This window comes from Nomia melanderi, chromosome 2 (genome assembly GCF_051020985.1).
Source record: "Nomia melanderi isolate GNS246 chromosome 2, iyNomMela1, whole genome shotgun sequence".
Classification (NCBI taxonomy): domain Eukaryota; kingdom Metazoa; phylum Arthropoda; class Insecta; order Hymenoptera; family Halictidae; genus Nomia; species Nomia melanderi.
In genome coordinates, this window is record NC_135000.1 from 4,064,216 (window position 1) to 4,073,781 (window position 9,566).

The 9,566-nt window shown below is 31.6% G+C and overlaps 1 protein-coding gene across 5 annotated transcripts in view; it reads right to left on the bottom strand.

Moving 5' to 3' along the window:
- Nucleotides 1-9,097, bottom strand: part of Stacl (SH3 and cysteine-rich domain-containing protein) — a 111,472-nt gene extending 102,375 nt beyond the window's left edge. For all 5 annotated transcript variants that reach the window (XM_031974359.2, XM_031974356.2, XM_031974355.2 and 2 more), the window contains exon 1: nt 8,838-9,097. The gene's annotated coding sequence lies outside the window, so the exon portion shown is untranslated. The remainder of the gene's footprint in view (nt 1-8,837) is intronic.
- Between the last annotated feature and the right edge of the window lie 469 nt (nt 9,098-9,566).

Below are 9,566 nucleotides of genomic sequence, written 5' to 3' on the forward strand. Positions count from 1 at the left end.
ACGAACATTCACTAAAACAAACTTTCGTTACAAAGTAACCATAAATTTAGATTATTCTGATAAAAATACTATTATCCCTACAAAATTGTATAGTTTATTCTATTTTTCATAGAAAAATTGTCAATTTAATTAATAAATTAAGGGGCAAACCTATTTTACTTCAATATTTCACATAGTGATTCATTAAAAACTATAAAGTCTGATATTAAATAATGAACTCTGTCATCATACAAGGGGTTAAATTCTGTTGAAACTAATTTAACTAATGTATTAATTAAATGAAATGTATGAATTAAATCAAATTAGTTAAATTAGTTTCAACAGAATTTAACCCCTTGTATGATGACAGAATTCAATATTAAATATCAAACTTTACAATTTTACCGTGTCAAACCGAGTGGCGATTGAGAGTCACCGACCATGTGCAAAGGGTTAAATTATGTAGGTCTGTGTAATTATAATAATCCGTTACTCCAATCGATAAAACGTAGACTTTTGCGGATTTACATTATGCAGAAACAAACGAAAATATTGAGTAACCCCACACATAATACAACTTTCAATATTCCTTTTATTTTTATAAATAAAGATAAACAAAACTATTTTTAAAGCAATAATAATGTATAGATAGACAATTTATAGATAAGGGAGGAGAACATGTCTTATATTAAAAGCAAGTTTTGTCCATCTTCATTTTTAAAAATGAAACAAATATAAAACACTGCATTATTCATGGGATGACTCAATATGTTTGATCTGTAGCATTTCAACCCTTTTCCTAAAACTTAAAATTATTTTGGAAGTAACTGACAAAGTAATATTAACGCTTCACACTCGAGTATATCTTTCCTAACAAATATTCAGTATTTTTTGATGAAGTATCAATCACACTTCTTGCGATTAACATAAAGATATATCTTGCATAAATTAAAACTATTTTATTTCGGTGTTCCATGTGTTGATACATGATACAAAATTGAATATTAAATTTTCTATTTTATAATTTTGCTTAAATGTTTATTTTCCTATCTTCTCTTTAACAAACTATTATAATTAATAATATCGCACGTATTTAGATTATTAAATAAATTACTTTTCATGAACAAAATACTGAAATACTCAAAGAAGAGAATAGTAATGAGAGAAAGATTCAGTAGGACGGAAATGTTCCATTTTGTTCTCAGTTTACGCGAACCATTCACAAACCGCCATGGAATTTCATTGAATGTTCCTAGAAAACTGTGAAGTTTCCATAAACTTCCGCAGTTCTAGTTGCTATTAATCTGCCCACGGTTCTGCTGCAGCTTTTCGTGAGACAGCTGTAACCAGCGACGCTAAATATTCAGCGTGAGCTTCTAAATAAGTGTCCCTATAAATAGGGCCGAGTCTATTAGCGGAAGGTGTAGAGGCCAGCTCGCGACTGTCGAGAACAACGCGAAATTCGTGTAACGTATACGGAAAGTGAAGAAAGTGACGGACGTCCCGCAGTGCTCGATTCTCAAGCAAAATGGGACGAAGATAACGAAAAGAATTGTTTTAACAGTGGGAGACTTTTATGTGATTTCATTAATTACAGTCTCATAACATTAGTAATTAGTATCCCTTTTAATGAATTTTTATTAGAATTAATAATTAGTAGCCCTTTTTATGAATTTTTATTAAAATTAGCAATTAGTATTCCTCCAAATTTATGATAATACAATATTTATTATTGAATTTCATTTGACTTCTCTAAATTTGTGTTAATAAGTAATTAATTACTAAATTTATTTTAAATTTAATATACAATCATATCATATAATTACTAATTATTAAATTTTGGACTAAATTAATATTTACCTTGATCTTTGACCCTTGATTTCTATGCGGAAGATTTACAAACTTCGTGGAACCATTTAACTTATCATTGATTTATGTACCTTAGAACGTTCTTCATAACTGTAACTTGTTAGAGCACAATTAAATTCTGTGTTCTCTACAAGTCTACGTTTACTATGAAAATATCAATAGCACAAGAATATTTCATTTAGAACTTAATAAATTTCATATTTACCAAACATTTGAGATCTCTATTGTAAGTATATAACAATCTTTATAAATTGAAAATTAAATCAAGTAAATCTAGAATAGTATTAACTAAACGAAAAATTATATATATATTTGTTGTAATTAAAATCTTAATAGTGCAATTAAAATTTAATTGTATAACGAAAGAGGGTTGAAAAGACCAAGAGTCAACGGTTGACAGATAAAACCTTCTCAAATATAAATTATGAACCACAAGAAAATATGAAGAAACTTTATTCAGAAAACTCCAGGAAGCCATAATTCAGTTTCTCTGTATGTTAGAACTGAATTTTACAGAAATGAAATTCTGTTGATTAAGGAGAGAGCAAGTACATAGTCCGAGGAGATATAAGGTGCTCCGATGTAATTTCCCGTCGATTAAAAGGAAGTTCCACTAAATAAAACTGGAAAGCAGAAAGTAGAATCTGCCGAGGATTTTCTCTTATTTGTACACACACACACGCTTTTACGAAGCGACGGAAATGGAATCCTATAGGCGGACAACGAAATGAACTTGGAGAAATACGAGTCCTCCATTTTGGAACTACACACTCCTGGCAAATGAAATTTTTTCGGTATTTCTTCTTTCTCTAAGCGCGTTATCCTCGTTCAAGAAAGATCCGCCATAACTGCTTATAGAAATATTATTTCCTTACAAAAAAAATTTTAGAAATGTTTAAAACACGATGAACTTCGGAATATTCATTGTTTGTTTTTATAACCGATAATATTTGTTTTGTTTCATATCGTTTTTGAACACTGAATTGGTTAAAATGAAACATATGTGTATCGAAATATTTATTTTGATATAATTTATTAAATAATCATCCAGTTATAACGATTAGATGAAGTTTATTTAAGAAAGTATTTCGTTTTTTATTTTCAAAAAACGTTATTCTATATTTGAGTAAAAAATTTGATAAGTGTTCATTTTTGTACGACAGGATTTTATTTAAAAATAATAACTTTAGAAATAGTTCTTAGTTTTTGGAAAGTAAATTCTTCAATACTTACGCAAAGAAATTGAACGTGATAAGTGTTAAATATTTTTATGACGAATTATTTTATTTTTAAAAAACAATCTTCTACATTTATAAACAAAATTTGGTCATGTTCAGTTGTTCAATTTTTGTACGTCAAAGTGTTTGGAACTTTCTTATAAATAAATAGTTAAAACAGAAAAAAATATGCTGATCGCTGAGATAGGAGAACAAGAAAATTCATCGTATGATAAGAAATTTATTTCCCGAAACATTAACATCAATCAACAATCCCTCCACAATGTCATTTTCTGCCTTAAAACGGATTAACACTAGAATTATCGCAATTAAATTGACTTTTCGAAATTCCCCTATAGAAACTCCAATAGTGCATCTATTGAAGCTTCAATTGACTTAAAATTCAGTTTACGTATTGCTAAATCAATCTCTTCAACCATTTTTCAACAAACATTTGTTATCTTTCAAACAATTGCAAAAAGAAGAAATCAGGAACGCTTCCGCTTGACTCGTTTAGTAGTTATAGTGTTAACCACTTAACTGTGGAATTTAGTTGGAAAAACCTCTCGTTCTGCGCGCGATAAAATCGAAAAATGGAGCGTGTACTCGTCGAACGCAGAACGAATGCACGTAGAGTATATTTTAATGAAAGATCAAAGCAAAGAAGAATTACATGTTTATGTGAAAAAATAAAGAATTCATCGCTGAAAGAATTGGTATCATGTCGAGCTTTACGATGACGTGTACACTCGTCAAACACAGTTAACTGGTTAAAAACGGTACCGCAAACTCGAATCACCGCAATGATCCGTCAAACGCAATGTCACCGTGGCGAACGCGAAATTTCTAATTGTTTCCTTCATTTTGTCGATTCGTTCGTTCGCGGTCATCCATCTTTCACGGGCAATAAAGCCGTTCGCATGAGCGAATGAATATTTCATCGTCCAGGCAACGACACACACGCTCGCTCGTTGCCCACCCTCGTTTTACCTCGCGCGGAAAGCATTTCCGTTTCATTTTTCAGAAAGCCCGGCTGCGCGATGTAAACAGCCCTTATCCCAAACCGTGTTACCCAGGGAAATTTCACGGTTCATTATGGCTTCGCTGGATTCACGCTCGTTGCCTACGAATGTCTTCTCCCCCGCCGAGTTTTTTTTTTCGTAAACACCCGTCGGGAACGACGTGGAAGCTCGCGTTTTGGTTTGCCACGATCCCCGCGTGGGACAGTGACGAATGGGTTTGAGGGATTCGCGGGCTCTTTAGTGGGTCGTATGCATAAAAAAGGGGAATGCTAGGCATAAGTGTATTAACCCTTTGCGCTCCTATGTCGAGCGTGACTCGGCATCAGTTTTATTCATAAGTGTGATTCTTTGACGAGATATTTTTCAAGTAGATTCTATTGTTATGTTATTTTCAATATTATCAGCAAGATGAATCGTTTACACTGCTATTTACTAATGAACTATTTTTTCAAATGCATTACAAGTAAAGTATCGTAATAATACAGAGTTATCGAGGAGAAAGTAGGGAAGAAATATGGACTGCAAAGGGTTAAATATAAATATGTTGAGTATGAGTATATTAAGTGTGAGTATGTTAACCCCTTGCTCTACAATTTATTTTTCAACTGTGATTGACACAACTACTTTGCCATTAATAATTTATTGAAAAGGGAGACAAATTGTAGGTATATTCTATGCCTATGTTTGCTTTAAATTATAATCATTGATAACAAAAGGATAATATTTTATTTGTATTCACAATAATTGACTAATATTTATATTTGTTAAGTTCTGTTTAAAACCTTCACCACGAGTCTCACATGTTATTATAAGGCAAGGGGTTAATTGTGAATATGTTCACTAGGAATACAGTATTTTAAGTCCGGGTATAGTATCTTAAGTATGAAGGTAGTAATGTTAAGTCCAAATATAGTATGTTAAATCTAAATATAATATGTTAAGTATAGCTATTGTGTGTTAAGTATAAGTATAATATATATTGAGTTAAGTATAAGGAATAAGTATATCAAGTATGTGTAGCATATTTAGTATAAATATAGTATGTTAAGTATAAGTATAATATAAGGTACAAGTATCATTGACACAATTACCATTAAAATTCATGTTCTTTCATTTGTAATTCTAATTCTTGTCGATCATTTCATAAGTAATTAAAGTTTGCTTGAAAATCAAATCTTCTAATTATTTTAGTTCTAATTTAAAGTTTCAAAGATAGCCATCTCCACCAGAATTGTCCTAGATAATAGATTTCCATTTTGACAAGAGATTAATGAGAGTTGAACATTTCAATCAGTAATTAACTATTATTCTCTATACTATTTATATACAATACAATACTAAAAACCGTTAAAAACTGAAATATTAATTTACGAGAACAAAGAACATAAATCCAATAAATGTCTCCCAACTAATCATCGAAAGCTTCGAATTGTATTTCTATCATGACATTTTCATTCGAAACAAACGCCCGCGATTTCACCGGAAATTTGACTCTGGCGAGCTTCTAAATTCGCTCCTCCCTTAATTAACGGAATATTTCGCAATTTAATACCGCTCAGCAACAAATTGTTGCGCGGAAAAAATTAATTTGCTCGCCGGGCATCGAAATGAAACGGAAATTTACATTAAAAACCGTCGGAATTGCGAGTGTTCCCGGAGCGAGCCTCCTCGTTCTCGCTCATAATCGACTGCACAGGCAATTTCTTCGCAAATTCGGTTATTCCGATCCCGGCCGGTAGTTCCCGGAAAAACTGATAACGAATTCGCGAGCCTCTCGCGCAAATACCAACGGTGCGAATATCAGAAATTTCGCGCGGGATTTGAAAGGCTTCTAACGCGAGTTACAATATGCAAATTTGATCAGGTAAACGGATTGAAACCTTCCTCGTTATGATCCAGGTGTAACGATAATCGGTTTACTCGACCGCTTTTCTCAGATAACTATTGTCATTGTTCTCCGTTAGAAATATTCGAAACGCGCGCCAAACTTCGGAACACTCGTCGTTCGCTTTTGTAATCGCTAACATTTGTTTGTTGTCGATTACAGGATATTATTCGGTACCCTTTAGATTGACCATGTACCTTTTTATATAATGAATTATTTCAAACAAAGCATTAAATATATCGAGTGATTGATATATTCACAATGAAAGCATTCATTCCAAAGAAACCATAACTTCTTTCATGGTATTTTCTATTAACACTACGTTCTCAGACGTTTATTGTATAATTTATTTTATTGGTGTTGGAAAATCTGATATTCGTTTATTTAGATTTTTGGAATTTGAGGTTTGAAGATTAGACGATTGAAATGCACGTTTTAGCTGTTGCATTAATTAAAATCGACATAAGCATTTACTGAGTAATGTCTGTGAAATTTAATATGCGTCCAATTGAAGCGTTTCGTAAATTTAGTGTTAATCAATTATTTTGATATCTTTTATTGAATAATCATCGAGTTGTAACGATCAGATGAAGTTTATTTAAGAAAGTACTTCTTTTCATCGATTTCAAGGAATATTATTCTATACTTGAGTAAAACCTTTGATGATGATGTGCCGAATTTTTTTATGAGTGTTCCTTTTAGAAAGAAAGTAGTTTCTAGAGGTAATTCTTAGTGCTGTTTTTAAAAAGTTAATTCTTCAATCTGTATACGAAAAAATTGAACCTGATAAGTGTTGAATCTTTTTATGATAAAGTGTTTCGAATTTTCTGATGACACAATGTCTTATTTTTAGAAAATGATCTACGTTCATAGAAGAAATTTGAATATGATAAGTGTTTAATTCTGTCATAATAAAGTGTTTTGAACTTTCTTTTAGGTGATGATTTGGAACACGAAGGAATACTGTAGTTGTCATTGAAATAAGAGAGAATGCAAGTTCGTAGTATTATAAGAAATTTATGCTCGAAGGAAACAAAAATACGTTCGAATATTGTTTTCGAATGAGAAATTATCGTTTAAGGTAGTACTAGCACACGTCTTTACAATATAAATATTGTTGTACGATCTGTGCGTGCTTGCTTCAGAAATATATGCCATTGTGTAGCTTCAAAATGGCTACCATACTTCTTTATTGATTTTGAGATTTTATTGTGGATTTATGTGAACGATAGCGAGTAAATACTTGAAACTTTATGGAAGATTAAAAAACAACTGTTGCTGGCAAGTTCAAAAACATTTAACACAACATGATTTTCCATTTGCGATTCATTCTGAAATTATTGATTTATCGTTTTGTTCGTCGAGGACGTTGAATTTTCCTTGTTCTTCTGATTTATTATAGGATAAACGATGTCTCGACTGTTACTGCGTCTAATGTACTATGCAAAATGTTTCAAGGTCACTCACTAACTTCTGGGAAAAGGTAACACTATAAACAGAAAGAGAACTATAATTCTTCATTCGCATAAAATAATATTCCTGTTGTTAATACTGTCTATAATAATTCATAGAAGAATTTAAGTGATTCAGTATCCTTTAAATGAACTACTTATGTGCTTTCACGAATAATAAATTATTTCAAACAACGCATTAAATATATCAAGTAATTCATCAAATTTTCTCAAAAATATTCGTTCCAAAGGAACCATAACTTTTTTTTATTGTTTCATGTATCATCTTCCAAAAATTCAAACAATTTCCCAAAACAAAATAGCAAACAACTATATTATACACGTAACATACGATTCATCGGAAAATTAATCGTCCTATTAAACAATCACATGAAATTCGAATTGGTGGTTTAACATCAATATTTATTTTCTCATAAATAATGTACTAAAAATACGAAAAATCCAAAATAATTTAACAAATGAATACTACCACACAAACACAACAATAAAACAGATCCATTATCAATTTTCAAGGATTACACATCAATCGTATGAAATACTATTAATTACAATATCGAAAAAATAAAAACACAAAATTACTAAAATTAAGAATCAAGGGTGACTATGTACCTATCATACGGACTACTTCTGTCTCTTAACTGAAGGTCGTGCTTTGTCATTCGCCTGAGTTACTATTTATTTAATATTACACTATAGTATTCTGTTTACCATGAAATTAATTATTAAATATTCTGAAATCTAATAAAGCCTTACATTACAATATAATAATATAATATACTATAATAATAAATACCAATATTACAAGAAACTATTTTATTATATTTAATATTATAATATAATAATATTCTAAATTATTTTATCATATATAATACAACAGCTGCATGAACATTATATACTATAAAAATTGTAACAACACATTCTTTTCAGTTCCTCCAAACATTTATTAAAGTTCTCAAGTGAAACTATTTATTTTCAAGATCACTTCGGCTACTCAATGTTTTTAAGATATAAATAATTGCGAAACAAAACAATCGAAACTAGTCATTTTCACTGGCACAGTAGTTCTAGTATTAAATATAATAAAACAATAAAATCTCACATTATAATATAATAAAATAATACATCATAATATTAAATATAATACTACAATATACTATTCTATTATATTTAATATTACAAAATATTATACACATATTATTTCATTATCTATAATATTACAACATTATATGCATATTATCTTACTAGATTTAATATTACAATATTATATATCTTTTCAGTATATACAACATAACACTATTCTCTACACATACAAAATTTACAAAATTTAAATTCATTTCCTCAATCCAGCAATCCATATAACCCCCAACTACAAAATCAAGAAAATAATGCTCACCTTTATCGAGGATCTATCGAATCTATCTATCTTCCAATTGCCGAAGTCTTCGTGGTAGAGAAAAATCGTCAGAGAATCAGTCACTTGACACGAGAAAATTAGAAAAAAGAATAGTCCTTAGAGCGGTTTAAAGGAAGAAAAGGGGTGCGATCGTCCGATCTCGCGCACTCACGGAGGAACGGTGTGTCCCGGGGGCAGCGTGCACGTACTCGCGCCACGAAGGCCCGCGCACCACTGGCCGACCTGACTCGTGTCGTCGGCACGCGTTACTTTCGGGAAACTCTCTCTCCCCACGGACGCTGCCACGGAAGACTCGATGGTGGGGGTGGCGGAGACATTTCCGCGAACGGAGACCTTTGGCCGCGGTTCCTCTTCCGTGGAGATCTGCGAATCGAACGATTTCACCCCTTTCCTTCGTTCAACCCCTTGTCTTACAATAAGTGAGACTTGTGGTGAACATAGGATTCTATACACAAATGGCACGCTTGCAGAATTGGACTATATGTAAAAAGTGGAGAAAAGTGGTAACATAATATAGTATGTTTAACTGAGAGAATGCAGTAATTCGATTTGGTTGGGGGTCACCGGTGACCCGATGGTATTCAACGTGTCAAATAGGATTCTATAAACAAATGGCTCACTTGCAGAATTGGACTATGTGGAAAAAGTGGAGAAAAGTAGTAAAATAATATAGTATGTTTAATCCTTTGTACTCTTCCGCTTTTGTAA